At 63.6% G+C, this 20,541-nt stretch overlaps 6 pseudogenes; all 6 read left to right on the top strand.

The window, feature by feature from the left end:
• Positions 1-44: 44 nt before the first annotated feature.
• On the top strand, positions 45-163 carry LOC142862875 (uncharacterized; annotated as a pseudogene).
• Positions 164-3,554: 3,391 nt separating this feature from the next.
• LOC142862852 (uncharacterized) lies at positions 3,555-3,673 on the top strand (annotated as a pseudogene).
• A 3,415-nt stretch (positions 3,674-7,088) lies between these two features.
• Positions 7,089-7,207, top strand: LOC142862733 (uncharacterized; annotated as a pseudogene).
• Positions 7,208-10,611: 3,404 nt separating this feature from the next.
• LOC142862849 (uncharacterized) lies at positions 10,612-10,730 on the top strand (annotated as a pseudogene).
• Positions 10,731-14,146: 3,416 nt separating this feature from the next.
• On the top strand, positions 14,147-14,265 carry LOC142862831 (uncharacterized; annotated as a pseudogene).
• Positions 14,266-17,676: 3,411 nt separating this feature from the next.
• On the top strand, positions 17,677-17,795 carry LOC142862843 (uncharacterized; annotated as a pseudogene).
• The last annotated feature ends 2,746 nt before the right edge of the window (positions 17,796-20,541 follow it).

The following is a 20,541-nucleotide window of genomic DNA, read 5'->3' as shown; positions in this document are numbered from 1 at the left end:
CAGAGAGGCTCGGCTTCTTGAGCGGGGCAGGGGCGCCCTCCACCGTCTCCGGCCAAGCCGGCCTGAACGCGCCCGGTCTCGTCTGATCTCCGAAGCTAAGCAGGGTGGGGCCTGGTTAGTACTTGGATGGGAGCCCGCCCGGGAATACCGGGTGCCGTAGGCTTTTGTTTTTTTTGTTTTTTGCCTCTTGTTCTGTCCCCTTTCTGGGAGCGCGGCGGCGGTCCGGGGGATCACCCCCACCCTCAGCGCCCGTCGCGGTGCCTGGCGCCCCAGCCCGCACCGTGGGGCCTCCTCTTGTCCCGAGCCGTGACACCGCCGCCACGCGGCAGCATGCGTGGCATCTGGACTGTCAGGTGTCAGACCAAAGGTCTGGTCTGTGGGAACCGACACGCTGGAGGAAACCTTGAGAGGCTGAGAGGGGAGGGAGTTCCAGGAGAATTCCAGGACGTCATTTTGAGCGAGTATGTGACCAGAACTCGTCCCGTTGCTTTTGGGGTTCTACGGGCTACACGTAGGAATCTTTGGTGGTGGCACTGGATGTTGGGGGATCCGGAGTCACACGCAGACCTGCTCCACAGGCCTCATTTTACTTTTCTTTTCGGATTCATTTTCTGAAAAGGTGTCTCTTATCTCTATGATTACATTTCCTTTTCTCTCTCTCTCCGAGCAGATCATGGGAGTCCACGTATTGAGGTGACATGTATTGCCCGTGCCCCCCTCCCCCCCGTTTTCTGATTCATTTATTTCTCATTTTCTCCCAGCGTATGGTGGGGGTACCAATGTTAAGGTCAGCTGCATCGCCCTGTCCCCGCCTCCCCCCTCGGGTCAGAGCTTCAAGTGCGCCCATGCCCCGGTTGGTGCGCACCCACCCCATTCCTAATGGATGTGCACGCCCATCCCCTCCCCACGCCCGCCCGACACCCACCCGATGAAGGCGATTCCTCTGTGTCCACTTAGGTGTCCATCGGTTCCTACCAATCTGCCGGCGAGCGCGCGCACGTGGCGCTCTTGTGTCCGTTCTTGGGACACTTGGCTTACTGGAACGGGTTCCAGCTCTGGCCGGGAGAACACGAGAGGTGCCCTCTCACCGCTGTTCCTCATAGCTGAACGGCACTCCGTGGTGTCCACGCGCCACATTTCATTAATGCACCCGTGGATCGATGGGCACTCGGGGCGCTTCCACATCTTTGCGATTGTGAATGGCGCCCTAACTGTAACCCTGACCCCTACCCAGCCCAGTCTCCTCTGCCCCAGCCTGAGGCGCTCCTCCCCCGCCAGGCCCGTCACTGTCCTGGTCCCCTGCCTGACCGGCTCCTTCCCGCCCGGCCTGTCACCGTCCTCTGCCCCTGCGTGACACGCTCCTCCCCGCCCGGCCCATCACCTTGGCCCCTGCCTGACTCGCTCCTCCCCACCTCGGGCTCCTCCGTCGCCTGGGCCTTCCAAGGGCTTGGTGTGGACGCTGCTTCCAGGAAGCCCTCCAGGAACCCGGCAGCAGGGCGGCCGCAGCAGTCTCGCGCGGGGCACGTGCCCCCACTGTGCCGCGGGGGCCCAGCCTGGTGTCTTCTCTGAGGCCCTGCGGCTGCCGCTCCCCGCGAGGGGAGAGCCGTGGAGGTGGGGACCGCCTCCTGGTGGGGACGTACACCCAGCTCTCCGCCGCGTCGGATTCCGGGGCTCTCTGTCCTGCCTGCCCGGAGGCCCAGCTGGCCTGCGGGTCCTTAGAGTGGCAGAAACGTCCTCAAGCTGATATTGCCAGTCAGGTGGGTGTCTGCACTTTTGTGCCGGGCACCCCGGGGAGGCCCAGGGGCTGGCTGGACAACGCGGCCTGCTGGGGGTCGGGGGTGCGCTTTGGAGGAGCAACCGATGCCCTTTGGACTTTGCTAGCAGCGTCTGAGGTGTCTCTGAGCCCTGCTCCATGTCGGGGAGAGGAGGAGGAGCAGGAGGAGGAGGAGGAGGAGGTGGCAGGGGCCGTGACCTACAGTCGTGTTCCCGGGGTGGCACGGCATGTGGCTTCTTCCACAGGCTGCTTGGCCTGGGCTCCCTGCACCTGGGCCTTTGGAGGACTGGCCCTGTTCTTGCCGACACTTCCTGCAGGGACCCAGAGCTGGGAGGTTGCATCTCCCAGACCTGGGTCGGGCAGAGCCCCAGCGGGCCATGCCCACAACCTCTCTCAGCACGGGTCCCCCAGAAGGCTTCTTTGGGACCAGGATTCTCTTGCGGGTGACTGTTTAAGGTCTGGCCCCTGGGTGGAGGGGCACCAGGAGTAGAGGAGCAGGAAGGGGAAGGGGGTGGCCAGGCGAGGGGACACTTTGAGGCCAAGTCCAAGCTTCAGCCTGATCCTCCTGGGAACCCCGGGGTGTACATCACACCTCCTGGTTGTCCTGCTCTGAGACCGGGACCCGGGCTTCGCATTTTCACAGCAGCCAGTCGTGGGCTGAGGACACCTGGGGCGTTGGGAACTCCCTGGCTTCTCCTTGGTTTAACATCTGAGCTGCTTGTGAATCGAGCCGCCACACACGCCCGAGTGCAGGTGTCTTCTGCACAGACTGTGGGCCTCGCTCTTCTGAATGCCGCTAGCTCGCCACCCACCCACGGGTGAACCTGGTCAGGGTACTTTCTCTAATGAGCAGACTCTGACCCCGGCGGGCTACCGGTGTTTTCATTTGCTCCTTTCTTTCTTCCATTTCGGGAAAGGCTTCCTTACTGGGTTTGGAAATCTCCTGTGCCTTTCCTCGCCTATTCTGTCAGCTTTAAATTTCTCTTTCAGTTGCCACCCTCACAGATGTATTAGGAAACTCTTTTCGGTGCATTCATTAGTGAAATGACCCAGATGAAGCTCGAATCCAATAGCTAATCGCCGATTTTTAGCAAGTCCACACCCCGGGGTGGTTGGGGTCCAATCCACCCCGGGCCAGGCCCAGGCCCCTTGGACCGGGCCAGAGAAGGACACAGAGCAGGGTCCGGCCCCCACGGTAGCGGTGCCCGCAGTTCTCCAAGGGCTTGGGGGTTTTCCAGAGGGAGGAGACAGAGGGGATTGATTTCTTCAGAGCCCCCCAAACCACCCCACCCCACCCCACCCCACCCCACCCCACCCCACCCATGGGACACATCCCGAGAGACGCCCCTACACTCGCTCCCCTCCCCCATGCGCTGTGCCCCAGCCCTGGCCCTGGGGAATAGGCGGCAGCCCACGCACAGGGCGGGGGGCACAGCTGAAAGGGTTTGTGGGGGAGGGCGGCCCCTGGCTGGGGGCAAAGGTCGAGCGCCCCGCGCGCGCGTGCGCAGTCAGCAGCGGCGGCGCGCTGGGGGTGGGGGGCGGGTAGGTGAAGGAGGCGAGGCGAGGAGAGGAGGGGGGCTGGAAGGTCTCCACCTTGGCGGGTCCACCCGTGGAGGCCCATCTCGCGCGCGCGCGCACGCGTGTGTGTGTGTGTGTGTGTGGACAGCCCCCCACGCCGCCCCGCCCCTCTCCCCAGTCCCGCGGAGCCCGCCGGACCCGGCCGGCGAGGGGAAGCGCAGAGAGGCTCGGCTTCTTGAGCGGGGCAGGGGCGCCCTCCACCGTCTCCGGCCAAGCCGGCCTGAACGCGCCCGGTCTCGTCTGATCTCCGAAGCTAAGCAGGGTCGGGCCTGGTTAGTACTTGGATGGGAGCCCGCCCGGGAATACCGGGTGCCGTAGGCTTTTGTTTTTTTTGTTTTTTGCCTCTTGTTCTGTCCCCTTTCTGGGAGCGCGGCGGCGGTCCGGGGGATCACCCCCACCCTCAGCGCCCGTCGCGGTGCCTGGCGCCCCAGCCCGCACCGTGGGGCCTCCTCTTGTCCCGAGCCGTGACACCGCCGCCACGCGGCAGCATGCGTGGCATCTGGACTGTCAGGTGTCAGACCAAAGGTCTGGTCTGTGGGAACCGACACGCTGGAGGAAACCTTGAGAGGCTGAGAGGGGAGGGAGTTCCAGGAGAATTCCAGGACGTCATTTTGAGCGAGTATGTGACCAGAACTCGTCCCGTTGCTTTTGGGGTTCTACGGGCTACACGTAGGAATCTTTGGTGGTGGCACTGGATGTTGGGGGATCCGGAGTCACACGCAGACCTGCTCCACAGGCCTCATTTTACTTTTCTTTTCGGATTCATTTTCTGAAAAGGTGTCTCTTATCTCTATGATTACATTTCCTTTTCTCTCTCTCTCCGAGCAGATCATGGGAGTCCACGTATTGAGGTGACATGTATTGCCCGTGCCCCCCTCCCCCCCGTTTTCTGATTCATTTATTTCTCATTTTCTCCCAGCGTATGGTGGGGGTACCAATGTTAAGGTCAGCTGCATCGCCCTGTCCCCGCCTCCCCCCTCGGGTCAGAGCTTCAAGTGCGCCCATGCCCCGGTTGGTGCGCACCCACCCCATTCCTAATGGATGTGCACGCCCATCCCCTCCCCACGCCCGCCCGACACCCACCCGATGAAGGCGATTCCTCTGTGTCCACTTAGGTGTCCATCGGTTCCTACCAATCTGCCGGCGAGCGCGCGCACGTGGCGCTCTTGTGTCCGTTCTTGGGACACTTGGCTTACTGGAACGGGTTCCAGCTCTGGCCGGGAGAACACGAGAGGTGCCCTCTCACCGCTGTTCCTCATAGCTGAACGGCACTCCGTGGTGTCCACGCGCCACATTTCATTAATGCACCCGTGGATCGATGGGCACTCGGGGCGCTTCCACATCTTTGCGATTGTGAATGGCGCCCTAACTGTAACCCTGACCCCTACCCAGCCCAGTCTCCTCTGCCCCAGCCTGAGGCGCTCCTCCCCCGCCAGGCCCGTCACTGTCCTGGTCCCCTGCCTGACCGGCTCCTTCCCGCCCGGCCTGTCACCGTCCTCTGCCCCTGCGTGACACGCTCCTCCCCGCCCGGCCCATCACCTTGGCCCCTGCCTGACTCGCTCCTCCCCACCTCGGGCTCCTCCGTCGCCTGGGCCTTCCAAGGGCTTGGTGTGGACGCTGCTTCCAGGAAGCCCTCCAGGAACCCGGCAGCAGGGCGGCCGCAGCAGTCTCGCGCGGGGCACGTGCCCCCACTGTGCCGCGGGGGCCCAGCCTGGTGTCTTCTCTGAGGCCCTGCGGCTGCCGCTCCCCGCGAGGGGAGAGCCGTGGAGGTGGGGACCGCCTCCTGGTGGGGACGTACACCCAGCTCTCCGCCGCGTCGGATTCCGGGGCTCTCTGTCCTGCCTGCCCGGAGGCCCAGCTGGCCTGCGGGTCCTTAGAGTGGCAGAAACGTCCTCAAGCTGATATTGCCAGTCAGGTGGGTGTCTGCACTTTTGTGCCGGGCACCCCGGGGAGGCCCAGGGGCTGGCTGGACAACGCGGCCTGCTGGGGGTCGGGGGTGCGCTTTGGAGGAGCAACCGATGCCCTTTGGACTTTGCTAGCAGCGTCTGAGGTGTCTCTGAGCCCTGCTCCATGTCGGGGAGAGGAGGAGGAGCAGGAGGAGGAGGAGGAGGAGGTGGCAGGGGCCGTGACCTACAGTCGTGTTCCCGGGGTGGCACGGCATGTGGCTTCTTCCACAGGCTGCTTGGCCTGGGCTCCCTGCACCTGGGCCTTTGGAGGACTGGCCCTGTTCTTGCCGACACTTCCTGCAGGGACCCAGAGCTGGGAGGTTGCATCTCCCAGACCTGGGTCGGGCAGAGCCCCAGCGGGCCATGCCCACAACCTCTCTCAGCACGGGTCCCCCAGAAGGCTTCTTTGGGACCAGGATTCTCTTGCGGGTGACTGTTTAAGGTCTGGCCCCTGGGTGGAGGGGCACCAGGAGTAGAGGAGCAGGAAGGGGAAGGGGGTGGCCAGGCGAGGGGACACTTTGAGGCCAAGTCCAAGCTTCAGCCTGATCCTCCTGGGAACCCCGGGGTGTACATCACACCTCCTGGTTGTCCTGCTCTGAGACCGGGACCCGGGCTTCGCATTTTCACAGCAGCCAGTCGTGGGCTGAGGACACCTGGGGCGTTGGGAACTCCCTGGCTTCTCCTTGGTTTAACATCTGAGCTGCTTGTGAATCGAGCCGCCACACACGCCCGAGTGCAGGTGTCTTCTGCACAGACTGTGGGCCTCGCTCTTCTGAATGCCGCTAGCTCGCCACCCACCCACGGGTGAACCTGGTCAGGGTACTTTCTCTAATGAGCAGACTCTGACCCCGGCGGGCTACCGGTGTTTTCATTTGCTCCTTTCTTTCTTCCATTTCGGGAAAGGCTTCCTTACTGGGTTTGGAAATCTCCTGTGCCTTTCCTCGCCTATTCTGTCAGCTTTAAATTTCTCTTTCAGTTGCCACCCTCACAGATGTATTAGGAAACTCTTTTCGGTGCATTCATTAGTGAAATGACCCAGATGAAGCTCGAATCCAATAGCTAATCGCCGATTTTTAGCAAGTCCACACCCCGGGGTGGTTGGGGTCCAATCCACCCCGGGCCAGGCCCAGGCCCCTTGGACCGGGCCAGAGAAGGACACAGAGCAGGGTCCGGCCCCCACGGTAGCGGTGCCCGCAGTTCTCCAAGGGCTTGGGGGTTTTCCAGAGGGAGGAGACAGAGGGGATTGATTTCTTCAGAGCCCCCCAAACCACCCCACCCCACCCCACCCCACCCCACCCCACCCCACCCATGGGACACATCCCGAGAGACGCCCCTACACTCGCTCCCCTCCCCCATGCGCTGTGCCCCAGCCCTGGCCCTGGGGAATAGGCGGCAGCCCACGCACAGGGCGGGGGGCACAGCTGAAAGGGTTTGTGGGGGAGGGCGGCCCCTGGCTGGGGGCAAAGGTCGAGCGCCCCGCGCGCGCGCGCGCGCGCGCGCGCGTGCGCAGTCAGCAGCGGCGGCGCGCTGGGGGTGGGGGGCGGGTAGGTGAAGGAGGCGAGGCGAGGAGAGGAGGGGGGCTGGAAGGTCTCCACCTTGGCGGGTCCACCCGTGGAGGCCCATCTCGCGCGCGCGCGCACGCGTGTGTGTGTGTGTGTGTGTGTGTGTGTGGACAGCCCCCCACGCCGCCCCGCCCCTCTCCCCAGTCCCGCGGAGCCCGCCGGACCCGGCCGGCGAGGGGAAGCGCAGAGAGGCTCGGCTTCTTGAGCGGGGCAGGGGCGCCCTCCACCGTCTCCGGCCAAGCCGGCCTGAACGCGCCCGGTCTCGTCTGATCTCCGAAGCTAAGCAGGGTCGGGCCTGGTTAGTACTTGGATGGGAGACCGCCCGGGAATACCGGGTGCCGTAGGCTTTTGTTTTTTTTGTTTTTTGCCTCTTGTTCTGTCCCCTTTCTGGGAGCGCGGCGGCGGTCCGGGGGATCACCCCCACCCTCAGCGCCCGTCGCGGTGCCTGGCGCCCCAGCCCGCACCGTGGGGCCTCCTCTTGTCCCGAGCCGTGACACCGCCGCCACGCGGCAGCATGCGTGGCATCTGGACTGTCAGGTGTCAGACCAAAGGTCTGGTCTGTGGGAACCGACACGCTGGAGGAAACCTTGAGAGGCTGAGAGGGGAGGGAGTTCCAGGAGAATTCCAGGACGTCATTTTGAGCGAGTATGTGACCAGAACTCGTCCCGTTGCTTTTGGGGTTCTACGGGCTACACGTAGGAATCTTTGGTGGTGGCACTGGATGTTGGGGGATCCGGAGTCACACGCAGACCTGCTCCACAGGCCTCATTTTACTTTTCTTTTCGGATTCATTTTCTGAAAAGGTGTCTCTTATCTCTATGATTACATTTCCTTTTCTCTCTCTCTCCGAGCAGATCATGGGAGTCCACGTATTGAGGTGACATGTATTGCCCGTGCCCCCCTCCCCCCCGTTTTCTGATTCATTTATTTCTCATTTTCTCCCAGCGTATGGTGGGGGTACCAATGTTAAGGTCAGCTGCATCGCCCTGTCCCCGCCTCCCCCCTCGGGTCAGAGCTTCAAGTGCGCCCATGCCCCGGTTGGTGCGCACCCACCCCATTCCTAATGGATGTGCACGCCCATCCCCTCCCCACGCCCGCCCGACACCCACCCGATGAAGGCGATTCCTCTGTGTCCACTTAGGTGTCCATCGGTTCCTACCAATCTGCCGGCGAGCGCGCGCACGTGGCGCTCTTGTGTCCGTTCTTGGGACACTTGGCTTACTGGAACGGGTTCCAGCTCTGGCCGGGAGAACACGAGAGGTGCCCTCTCACCGCTGTTCCTCATAGCTGAACGGCACTCCGTGGTGTCCACGCGCCACATTTCATTAATGCACCCGTGGATCGATGGGCACTCGGGGCGCTTCCACATCTTTGCGATTGTGAATGGCGCCCTAACTGTAACCCTGACCCCTACCCAGCCCAGTCTCCTCTGCCCCAGCCTGAGGCGCTCCTCCCCCGCCAGGCCCGTCACTGTCCTGGTCCCCTGCCTGACCGGCTCCTTCCCGCCCGGCCTGTCACCGTCCTCTGCCCCTGCGTGACACGCTCCTCCCCGCCCGGCCCATCACCTTGGCCCCTGCCTGACTCGCTCCTCCCCACCTCGGGCTCCTCCGTCGCCTGGGCCTTCCAAGGGCTTGGTGTGGACGCTGCTTCCAGGAAGCCCTCCAGGAACCCGGCAGCAGGGCGGCCGCAGCAGTCTCGCGCGGGGCACGTGCCCCCACTGTGCCGCGGGGGCCCAGCCTGGTGTCTTCTCTGAGGCCCTGCGGCTGCCGCTCCCCGCGAGGGGAGAGCCGTGGAGGTGGGGACCGCCTCCTGGTGGGGACGTACACCCAGCTCTCCGCCGCGTCGGATTCCGGGGCTCTCTGTCCTGCCTGCCCGGAGGCCCAGCTGGCCTGCGGGTCCTTAGAGTGGCAGAAACGTCCTCAAGCTGATATTGCCAGTCAGGTGGGTGTCTGCACTTTTGTGCCGGGCACCCCGGGGAGGCCCAGGGGCTGGCTGGACAACGCGGCCTGCTGGGGGTCGGGGGTGCGCTTTGGAGGAGCAACCGATGCCCTTTGGACTTTGCTAGCAGCGTCTGAGGTGTCTCTGAGCCCTGCTCCATGTCGGGGAGAGGAGGAGGAGCAGGAGGAGGAGGAGGAGGAGGAGGAGGTGGCAGGGGCCGTGACCTACAGTCGTGTTCCCGGGGTGGCACGGCATGTGGCTTCTTCCACAGGCTGCTTGGCCTGGGCTCCCTGCACCTGGGCCTTTGGAGGACTGGCCCTGTTCTTGCCGACACTTCCTGCAGGGACCCAGAGCTGGGAGGTTGCATCTCCCAGACCTGGGTCGGGCAGAGCCCCAGCGGGCCATGCCCACAACCTCTCTCAGCACGGGTCCCCCAGAAGGCTTCTTTGGGACCAGGATTCTCTTGCGGGTGACTGTTTAAGGTCTGGCCCCTGGGTGGAGGGGCACCAGGAGTAGAGGAGCAGGAAGGGGAAGGGGGTGGCCAGGCGAGGGGACACTTTGAGGCCAAGTCCAAGCTTCAGCCTGATCCTCCTGGGAACCCCGGGGTGTACATCACACCTCCTGGTTGTCCTGCTCTGAGACCGGGACCCGGGCTTCGCATTTTCACAGCAGCCAGTCGTGGGCTGAGGACACCTGGGGCGTTGGGAACTCCCTGGCTTCTCCTTGGTTTAACATCTGAGCTGCTTGTGAATCGAGCCGCCACACACGCCCGAGTGCAGGTGTCTTCTGCACAGACTGTGGGCCTCGCTCTTCTGAATGCCGCTAGCTCGCCACCCACCCACGGGTGAACCTGGTCAGGGTACTTTCTCTAATGAGCAGACTCTGACCCCGGCGGGCTACCGGTGTTTTCATTTGCTCCTTTCTTTCTTCCATTTCGGGAAAGGCTTCCTTACTGGGTTTGGAAATCTCCTGTGCCTTTCCTCGCCTATTCTGTCAGCTTTAAATTTCTCTTTCAGTTGCCACCCTCACAGATGTATTAGGAAACTCTTTTCGGTGCATTCATTAGTGAAATGACCCAGATGAAGCTCGAATCCAATAGCTAATCGCCGATTTTTAGCAAGTCCACACCCCGGGGTGGTTGGGGTCCAATCCACCCCGGGCCAGGCCCAGGCCCCTTGGACCGGGCCAGAGAAGGACACAGAGCAGGGTCCGGCCCCCACGGTAGCGGTGCCCGCAGTTCTCCAAGGGCTTGGGGGTTTTCCAGAGGGAGGAGACAGAGGGGATTGATTTCTTCAGAGCCCCCCAAACCACCCCACCCCACCCCACCCCACCCCACCCCACCCCACCCATGGGACACATCCCGAGAGACGCCCCTACACTCGCTCCCCTCCCCCATGCGCTGTGCCCCAGCCCTGGCCCTGGGGAATAGGCGGCAGCCCACGCACAGGGCGGGGGGCACAGCTGAAAGGGTTTGTGGGGGAGGGCGGCCCCTGGCTGGGGGCAAAGGTCGAGCGCCCCGCGCGCGCGTGCGCAGTCAGCAGCGGCGGCGCGCTGGGGGTGGGGGGCGGGTAGGTGAAGGAGGCGAGGCGAGGAGAGGAGGGGGGCTGGAAGGTCTCCACCTTGGCGGGTCCACCCGTGGAGGCCCATCTCGCGCGCGCGCGCACGCGTGTGTGTGTGTGTGTGTGTGTGTGTGTGGACAGCCCCCACGCCGCCCCGCCCCTCTCCCCAGTCCCGCGGAGCCCGCCGGACCCGGCCGGCGAGGGGAAGCGCAGAGAGGCTCGGCTTCTTGAGCGGGGCAGGGGCGCCCTCCACCGTCTCCGGCCAAGCCGGCCTGAACGCGCCCGGTCTCGTCTGATCTCCGAAGCTAAGCAGGGTGGGGCCTGGTTAGTACTTGGATGGGTGCCCGCCCGGGAATACCGGGTGCCGTAGGCTTTTGTTTTTTTTGTTTTTTGCCTCTTGTTCTGTCCCCTTTCTGGGAGCGCGGCGGCGGTCCGGGGGATCACCCCCACCCTCAGCGCCCGTCGCGGTGCCTGGCGCCCCAGCCCGCACCGTGGGGCCTCCTCTTGTCCCGAGCCGTGACACCGCCGCCACGCGGCAGCATGCGTGGCATCTGGACTGTCAGGTGTCAGACCAAAGGTCTGGTCTGTGGGAACCGACACGCTGGAGGAAACCTTGAGAGGCTGAGAGGGGAGGGAGTTCCAGGAGAATTCCAGGACGTCATTTTGAGCGAGTATGTGACCAGAACTCGTCCCGTTGCTTTTGGGGTTCTACGGGCTACACGTAGGAATCTTTGGTGGTGGCACTGGATGTTGGGGGATCCGGAGTCACACGCAGACCTGCTCCACAGGCCTCATTTTACTTTTCTTTTCGGATTCATTTTCTGAAAAGGTGTCTCTTATCTCTATGATTACATTTCCTTTTCTCTCTCTTTCCGAGCAGATCATGGGAGTCCACGTATTGAGGTGACATGTATTGCCCGTGCCCCCCTCCCCCCCGTTTTCTGATTCATTTATTTCTCATTTTCTCCCAGCGTATGGTGGGGGTACCAATGTTAAGGTCAGCTGCATCGCCCTGTCCCCGCCTCCCCCCTCGGGTCAGAGCTTCAAGTGCGCCCATGCCCCGGTTGGTGCGCACCCACCCCATTCCTAATGGATGTGCACGCCCATCCCCTCCCCACGCCCGCCCGACACCCACCCGATGAAGGCGATTCCTCTGTGTCCACTTAGGTGTCCATCGGTTCCTACCAATCTGCTGGCGAGCGCGCGCACGTGGCGCTCTTGTGTCCGTTCTTGGGACACTTGGCTTACTGGAACGGGTTCCAGCTCTGGCCGGGAGAACACGAGAGGTGCCCTCTCACCGCTGTTCCTCATAGCTGAACGGCACTCCGTGGTGTCCACGCGCCACATTTCATTGATGCACCCGTGGATCGATGGGCACTCGGGGCGCTTCCACATCTTTGCGATTGTGAATGGCGCCCTAACTGTAACCCTGACTCCTACCCAGCCCAGTCTCCTCTGCCCCAGCCTGAGGCGCTCCTCCCCCGCCAGGCCCGTCACTGTCCTGGTCCCCTGCCTGACCGGCTCCTTCCCGCCCGGCCTGTCACCGTCCTCTGCCCCTGCGTGACACGCTCCTCCCCGCCCGGCCCATCACCTTGGCCCCTGCCTGACTCGCTCCTCCCCACCTCGGCCCCTGCCTGACGGGCTCCTCCGTCGCCTGGGCCTTCCAAGGGCTTGGTGTGGACGCTGCTTCCAGGAAGCCCTCCAGGAACCCGGCAGCAGGGCGGCCGCAGCAGTCTCGCGCAGCCCTCGCTAAGTCGCGCGCGGGGCACGTGCCCCCACTGTGCCGCGGGGGCCCAGCCTGGTGTCTTCTCTGAGGCCCTGCGGCTGCCGCTCCCCGCAAGGGGAGAGCCGTGGAGGTGGGGACCGCCTCCTGGTGGGGACGTACACCCAGCTCTCCGCGTCGGATTCCGGGGCTCTCTGTCCTGCCCGGAGGCCCAGCTGGCCTGCGGGTCCTTAGAGTGGCAGAAACGTCCTCAAGCTGATATTGCCAGTCAGGTGGGTGTCTGCACTTTTGTGCCGGGCACCCCGGGGAGGCCCAGGGGCTGGCTGGACAACGCGGCCTGCTGGGGGTCGGGGGTGCGCTTTGGAGGAGCAACCGATGCCCTTTGGACTTTGCTAGCAGCGTCTGAGGTGTCTCTGAGCCCTGCTCCATGTCGGGGAGAGGAGGAGGAGGAGGAGGAGGAGGTGGCAGGGGCCGTGACCTACAGTCGTGTTCCCGGGGTGGCACGGCATGTGGCTTCTTCCACAGGCTGCTTGGCCTGGGCTCCCTGCACCTGGGCCTTTGGAGGACTGGCCCTGTTCTTGCCGACACTTCCTGCAGGGACCCAGAGCTGGGAGGTTGCATCTCCCAGCCCTGGGTCGGGCAGAGCCCCAGCGGGCCATGCCCACAACCTCTCTCAGCACGGGTCCCCCAGAAGGCTTCTTTGGGACCAGGATTCTCTTGCGGGTGACTGTTTAAGGTCTGGCCCCTGGGTGGAGGGGCACCAGGAGTAGAGGAGCAGGAAGGGGAAGGGGGTGGCCAGGCGAGGGGACACTTTGAGGCCAAGTCCAAGCTTCAGCCTGATCCTCCTGGGAACCCCGGGGTGTACATCACACCTCCTGGTTGTCCTGCTCTGAGACCGGGACCCGGGCTTCGCATTTTCACAGCAGCCAGTCGTGGGCTGAGGACACCTGGGGCGTCGGGAACTCCCTGGCTTCTCCTTGGTTTAACATCTGAGCTGCTTGTGAATCGAGCCGCCACACACGCCCGAGTGCAGGTGTCTTCCGCACAGACTGCGGGCCTCGCTCTTCTGAATGCCGCTAGCTCGCCACCCACCCACGGGTGAACCTGGTCAGGGTACTTTCTCTAAGGAGCAGACTCTGACCCCGGCGGGCTACCGGTGTTTTCGTTTGCTCCTTTCTTTCTTCCATTTCGGGAAAGGCTTCCTTACTGGGTTTGGAAATCTCCTGTGCCTTTCCTCGCCTATTCTGTCAGCTTTAAATTTCTCTTTCAGTTGCCACCCTCACAGATGTATTAGGAAACTCTTTTCGGTGCATTCATTAGTGAAATGACCCAGATGAAGCTCGAATCCAATAGCTCATCGCCGATTTTTAGCAAGTCCACACCCCGGGGTGGTTGGGGTCCGATCCACCCCGGGCCAGGCCCAGGCCCCTTGGACCGGGCCAGAGAAGGACACAGAGCAGGGTCCGGCCCCCACGGTAGCGGTGCCCGCAGTTCTCCAAGGGCTTGGGGGTTTTCCAGAGGGAGGAGACGGAGGGGATTGATTTCTTCAGAGCCCCCCAAACCACCCCACCCCACCCCACCCCACCCATGGGACACATCCCGAGAGACGCCCCTACACTCGCTCCCCTCCCCCATGCGCTGTGCCCCACCCTGGCCCTGGGGAATAGGCGGCAGCCCACGCACAGGGCGGGGGGCACAGCTGAAAGGGTTTGTGGGGGAGGGCGGCCCCTGGCTGGGGGCAAAGGTCGAGAGCCCCGCGCGCGCGCGCGCGCGCGCGCGCGTGCGCAGTCAGCAGCGGCGGCGCGCTGGGGGTGGGGGGCGGGTAGGTGAAGGAGGCGAGGCGAGGAGAGGAGGGGGGCTGGAAGGTCTCCACCTTGGCGGGTCCACCCGTGGAGGCCCATCTCGCGCGCGCGCGCGCGCGCGCGTGTGTGTGTGTGTGTGTATGTGGACAGCCCCCCACGCCGCCCCGCCCCTCTCCCCAGTCCCGCGTTGCCCGCCGGACCCGGCCGGCGAGGGGAAGCGCAGAGAGGCTCGGCTTCTTGAGCGGGGCAGGGGCGCCCTCCACCGCCTCCGGCCAAGCCGGCCTGAACGCGCCCGGTCTCGTCTGATCTCCGAAGCTAAGCAGGGTCGGGCCTGGTTAGTACTTGGATGGGAGACCGCCCGGGAATACCGGGCGCCGTAGGCTTTTGTTTTTTTTGTTTTTTGCCTCTTGTTCTGTCCCCTTTGTGGGAGCGCGGCGGCGGTCCGGGGGATCACCCCCACCCTCAGCGCCCGTCGCGGTGCCTGGCGCCCCAGCCCGCACCGTGGGGCCTCCTCTTGTCCCGAGCCGTGACACCGCCGCCACGCGGCAGCATGCGTGGCATCTGGACTGTCAGGTGTCAGACCAAAGGTCTGGTCTGTGGGAACCGACACGCTGGAGGAAACCTTGAGAGGCTGAGAGGGGAGGGAGTTCCAGGAGAATTCCAGGACGTCATTTTGAGCGAGTATGTGACCAGAACTCGTCCCGTTGCTTTTGGGGTTCTACGGGCTACACGTAGGAATCTTTGGTGGTGGCACTGGATGTTGGGGGATCCGGAGTCACACGCAGACCTGCTCCACAGGCCTCATTTTACTTTTCTTTTCGGATTCATTTTCTGAAAAGGTGTCTCTTATCTCTATGATTACATTTCCTTTTCTCTCTCTTTCCGAGCAGATCATGGGAGTCCACGTATTGAGGTGACATGTATTGCCCGTGCCCCCCTCCCCCCCGTTTTCTGATTCATTTATTTCTCATTTTCTCCCAGCGTATGGTGGGGGTACCAATGTTAAGGTCAGCTGCATCGCCCTGTCCCCGCCTCCCCCCTCGGGTCAGAGCTTCAAGTGCGCCCATGCCCCGGTTGGTGCGCACCCACCCCATTCCTAATGGATGTGCACGCCCATCCCCTCCCCACGCCCGCCCGACACCCACCCGATGAAGGCGATTCCTCTGTGTCCACTTAGGTGTCCATCGGTTCCTACCAATCTGCTGGCGAGCGCGCGCACGTGGCGCTCTTGTGTCCGTTCTTGGGACACTTGGCTTACTGGAACGGGTTCCAGCTCTGGCCGGGAGAACACGAGAGGTGCCCTCCCCTCTCACCGCTGTTCCTCATAGCTGAACGGCACTCCGTGGTGTCCACGCGCCACATTTCATTAATGCACCCGTGGATCGATGGGCACTCGGGGCGCTTCCACATCTTTGCGATTGTGAATGGCGCCCTAACTGTAACCCTGACCCCTACCCAGCCCAGTCTCCTCTGCCCCAGCCTGAGGCGCTCCTCCCCCGCCAGGCCCGTCACTGTCCTGGTCCCCTGCCTGACCGGCTCCTTCCCGCCCGGCCTGTCACCGTCCTCTGCCCCTGCGTGACACGCTCCTCCCCGCCCGGCCCATCACCTTGGCCCCTGCCTGACTCGCTCCTCCCCACCTCGGCCCCTGCCTGACGGGCTCCTCCGTCGCCTGGGCCTTCCAAGGGCTTGGTGTGGACGCTGCTTCCAGGAAGCCCTCCAGGAACCCGGCAGCAGGGCGGCCGCAGCAGTCTCGCGCAGCCCTCGCTAAGTCGCGCGCGGGGCACGTGCCCCCACTGTGCCGCGGGGGCCCAGCCTGGTGTCTTCTCTGAGGCCCTGCGGCTGCCGCTCCCCGCAAGGGGAGAGCCGTGGAGGTGGGGACCGCCTCCTGGTGGGGACGTACACCCAGCTCTCCGCGTCGGATTCCGGGGCTCTCTGTCCTGCCCGGAGGCCCAGCTGGCCTGCGGGTCCTTAGAGTGGCAGAAACGTCCTCAAGCTGATATTGCCAGTCAGGTGGGTGTCTGCACTTTTGTGCCGGGCACCCCGGGGAGGCCCAGGGGCTGGCTGGACAACGCGGCCTGCTGGGGGTCGGGGGTGCGCTTTGGAGGAGCAACCGATGCCCTTTGGACTTTGCTAGCAGCGTCTGAGGTGTCTCTGAGCCCTGCTCCATGTCGGGGAGAGGAGGAGGAGGAGGAGGAGGAGGTGGCAGGGGCCGTGACCTACAGTCGTGTTCCCGGGGTGGCACGGCATGTGGCTTCTTCCACAGGCTGCTTGGCCTGGGCTCCCTGCACCTGGGCCTTTGGAGGACTGGCCCTGTTCTTGCCGACACTTCCTGCAGGGACCCAGAGCTGGGAGGTTGCATCTCCCAGCCCTGGGTCGGGCAGAGCCCCAGCGGGCCATGCCCACAACCTCTCTCAGCACGGGTCCCCCAGAAGGCTTCTTTGGGACCAGGATTCTCTTGCGGGTGACTGTTTAAGGTCTGGCCCCTGGGTGGAGGGGCACCAGGAGTAGAGGAGCAGGAAGGGGAAGGGGGTGGCCAGGCGAGGGGACACTTTGAGGCCAAGTCCAAGCTTCAGCCTGATCCTCCTGGGAACCCCGGGGTGTACATCACACCTCCTGGTTGAACTGCTCTGAGACCGGGACCCGGGCTTCGCATTTTCACAGCAGCCAGTCGTGGGCTGAGGACACCTGGGGCGTCGGGAACTCCCTGGCTTCTCCTTGGTTTAACATCTGAGCTGCTTGTGAATCGTGCCGCCACACACGCCCGAGTGCAGGTGTCTTCCGCACAGACTGCGGGCCTCGCTCTTCTGAATGCCGCTAGCTCGCCACCCACCCACGGGTGAACCTGGTCAGGGTACTTTCTCTAAGGAGCAGACTCTGACCCCGGCGGGCTACCGGTGTTTTCGTTTGCTCCTTTCTTTCTTCCATTTCGGGAAAGGCTTCCTTACTGGGTTTGGAAATCTCCTGTGCCTTTCCTCGCCTATTCTGTCAGCTTTAAATTTCTCTTTCAGTTGCCACCCTCACAGATGTATTAGGAAACTCTTTTCGGTGCATTCATTAGTGAAATGACCCAGATGAAGCTCGAATCCAATAGCTCATCGCCGATTTTTAGCAAGTCCACACCCCGGGGTGGTTGGGGTCCGATCCACCCCGGGCCAGGCCCAGGCCCCTTGGACCGGGCCAGAGAAGGACACAGAGCAGGGTCCGGCCCCCACGGTAGCGGTGCCCGCAGTTCTCCAAGGGCTTGGGGGTTTTCCAGAGGGAGGAGACGGAGGGGATTGATTTCTTCAGAGCCCCCCAAACCACCCCACCCCACCCCACCCCACCCATGGGACACATCCCGAGAGACGCCCCTACACTCGCTCCCCTCCCCCATGCGCTGTGCCCCACCCTGGCCCTGGGGAATAGGCGGCAGCCCACGCACAGGGCGGGGGGCACAGCTGAAAGGGTTTGTGGGGGAGGGCGGCCCCTGGCTGGGGGCAAAGGTCGAGCGCCCCGCGCGCGCGTGCGCAGTCAGCAGCGGCGGCGCGCTGGGGGTGGGGGGCGGGTAGGTGAAGGAGGCGAGGCGAGGAGAGGAGGGGGGCTGGAAGGTCTCCACCTTGGCGGGTCCACCCGTGGAGGCCCATCTCGCGCGCGCGCGCGCGCGTGTGTGTGTGTGTGTGTGTGTGTGTGTGTGTGGACAGCCCCCCACGCCGCCCCGCCCCTCTCCCCAGTCCCGCGTTGCCCGCCGGACCCGGCCGGCGAGGGGAAGCGCAGAGAGGCTCGGCTTCTTGAGCGGGGCAGGGGCGCCCTCCACCGTCTCCGGCCAAGCCGGCCTGAACGCGCCCGGTCTCGTCTGATCTCCGAAGCTAAGCAGGGTCGGGCCTGGTTAGTACTTGGATGGGAGACCGCCCGGGAATACCGGGCGCCGTAGGCTTTTGTTTTTTTTGTTTTTTGCCTCTTGTTCTGTCCCCTTTCTGGGAGCGCGGCGGCGGTCCGGGGGATCACCCCCACCCTCAGCGCCCGTCGCGGTGCCTGGCGCCCCAGCCCGCACCGTGGGGCCTCCTCTTGTCCCGAGCCGTGACACCGCCGCCACGCGGCAGCATGCGTGGCATCTGGACTGTCAGGTGTCAGACCAAAGGTCTGGTCTGTGGGAACCGACACGCTGGAGGAAACCTTGAGAGGCTGAGAGGGGAGGGAGTTCCAGGAGAATTCCAGGACGTCATTTTGAGCGAGTATGTGACCAGAACTCGTCCCGTTGCTTTTGGGGTTCTACGGGCTACACGTAGGAATCTTTGGTGGTGGCACTGGATGTTGGGGGATCCGGAGTCACACGCAGACCTGCTCCACAGGCCTCATTTTACTTTTCTTTTCGGATTCATTTTCTGAAAAGGTGTCTCTTATCTCTATGATTACATTTCCTTTTCTCTCTCTTTCCGAGCAGATCATGGGAGTCCACGTATTGAGGTGACATGTATTGCCCGTGCCCCCCTCCCCCCCGTTTTCTGATTCATTTATTTCTCATTTTCTCCCAGCGTATGGTGGGGGTACCAATGTTAAGGTCAGCTGCATCGCCCTGTCCCCGCCTCCCCCCTCGGGTCAGAGCTTCAAGTGCGCCCATGCCCCGGTTGGTGCGCACCCACCCCATTCCTAATGGATGTGCACGCCCATCCCCTCCCCACGCCCGCCCGACACCCACCCGATGAAGGCGATTCCTCTGTGTCCACTTAGGTGTCCATCGGTTCCTACCAATCTGCTGGCGAGCGCGCGCACGTGGCGCTCTTGTGTCCGTTCTTGGGACACTTGGCTTACTGGAACGGGTTCCAGCTCTGGCCGGGAGAACACGAGAGGTGCCCTCTCACCGCTGTTCCTCATAGCTGAACGGCACTCCGTGGTGTCCACGCGCCACATTTCATTGATGCACCCGTGGATCGATGGGCACTCGGGGCGCTTCCACATCTTTGCGATTGTGAATGGCGCCCTAACTGTAACCCTGACCCCTACCCAGCCCAGTCTCCTCTGCCCCAGCCTGAGGCGCTCCTCCCCCGCCAGGCCCGTCACTGTCCTGGTCCCCTGCCTGACCGGCTCCTTCCCGCCCCCGGCCTGTCACCGTCCTCTGCCCCTGCGTGACACGCTCCTCCCCGCCCGGCCCATCACCTTGGCCCCTGCCTGACTCGCTCCTCCCCACCTCGGCCCCTGCCTGACGGGCTCCTCCGTCGCCTGGGCCTTCCAAGGGCTTGGTGTGGACGCTGCTTCCAGGAAGCCCTCCAGGAACCCGGCAACAGGGCGGCCGCAGCAGTCTCGCGCAGCCCTCGCTAAGTCGCGCGCGGGGCACGTGCCCCCACTGTGCCGCGGGGGCCCAGCCTGGTGTCTTCTCTGAGGCCCTGCGGCTGGCTGCCGCTCCCCGCGAGGGGAGAGCCGTGGAGGTGGGGACCGCCTCCTGGTGGGGACGTACACCCAGCTCTCCGCGTCGGATTCCGGGGCTCTCTGTCCTGCCCGGAGGCCCAGCTGGCCTGCGGGTCCTTAGAGTGGCAGAAACGTCCTCAAGCTGATATTGCCAGTCAGGTGGGTGTCTGCACTTTTGTGCCGGGCACCCCGGGGAGGCCCAGGGGCTGGCTGGACAACGCGGCCTGCTGGGGGTCGGGGGTGCGCTTTGGAGGAGCAACCGATGCCCTTTGGACTTTGCTAGCAGCGTCTGAGGTGTCTCTGAGCCCTGCTCCATGTCGGGGAGAGGAGGAGGAGGAGGAGGAGGAGGTGGCAGGGGCCGTGACCTACAGTCGTGTTCCCGGGGTGGCACGGCATGTGGCTTCTTCCACAGGCTGCTTGGCCTGGGCTCCCTGCACCTGGGCCTTTGGAGGACTGGCCCTGTTCTTGCCGACACTTCCTGCAGGGACCCAGAGCTGGGAGGTTGCATCTCCCAGCCCTGGGTCGGGCAGAGCCCCAGCGGGCCATGCCCACAACCTCTCTCAGCACGGGTCCCCCAGAAGGCTTCTTTGGGACCAGGATTCTCTTGCGGGTGACTGTTTAAGGTCTGGCCCCTGGGTGGAGGGGCACCAGGAGTAGAGGAGCAGGAAGGGGAAGGGGGTGGCCAGGCGAGGGGACACTTTGAGGCCAAGTCCAAGCTTCAGCCTGATCCTCCTGGGAACCCCGGGGTGTACATCACACCTCCTGGTTGAACTGCTCTGAGACCGGGACCCGGGCTTCGCATTTTCACAGCAGCCAGTCGTGGGCTGAGGACACCTGGGGCGTCGGGAACTCCCTGGCTTCTCCTTGGTTTAACATCTGAGCTGCTTGTGAATCGTGCCGCCACACACGCCCGAGTGCAGGTGTCTTCCGCACAGACTGCGGGCCTCGCTCTTCTGAATGCCGCTAGCTCGCCACCCACCCACGGGTGAACCTGGTCAGGGTACTTTCTCTAAGGAGCAGACTCTGACCCCGGCGGGCTACCGGTGTTTTCGTTTGCTCCTTTCTTTCTTCCATTTCGAGAAAGGCTTCCTTACTGGGTTTGGAAATCTCCTGTGCCTTTCCTCGCCTATTCTGTCAGCTTTAAATTTCTCTTTCAGTTGCCACCCTCACAGATGTATTAGGAAACTCTTTTCGGTGCATTCATTAGTGAAATGACCCAGATGAAGCTCGAATCCAATAGCTCATCGCCGATTTTTAGCAAGTCCACACCCCGGGGT

Source organism: Microcebus murinus, chromosome 20, assembly GCF_040939455.1.
Source record: "Microcebus murinus isolate Inina chromosome 20, M.murinus_Inina_mat1.0, whole genome shotgun sequence".
NCBI classification, from domain to species: Eukaryota; Metazoa; Chordata; class Mammalia; order Primates; family Cheirogaleidae; genus Microcebus; species Microcebus murinus.
Note: the sequence above shows the minus strand (reverse complement) of the source record. Positions and strands in the feature narration are given on the sequence as shown.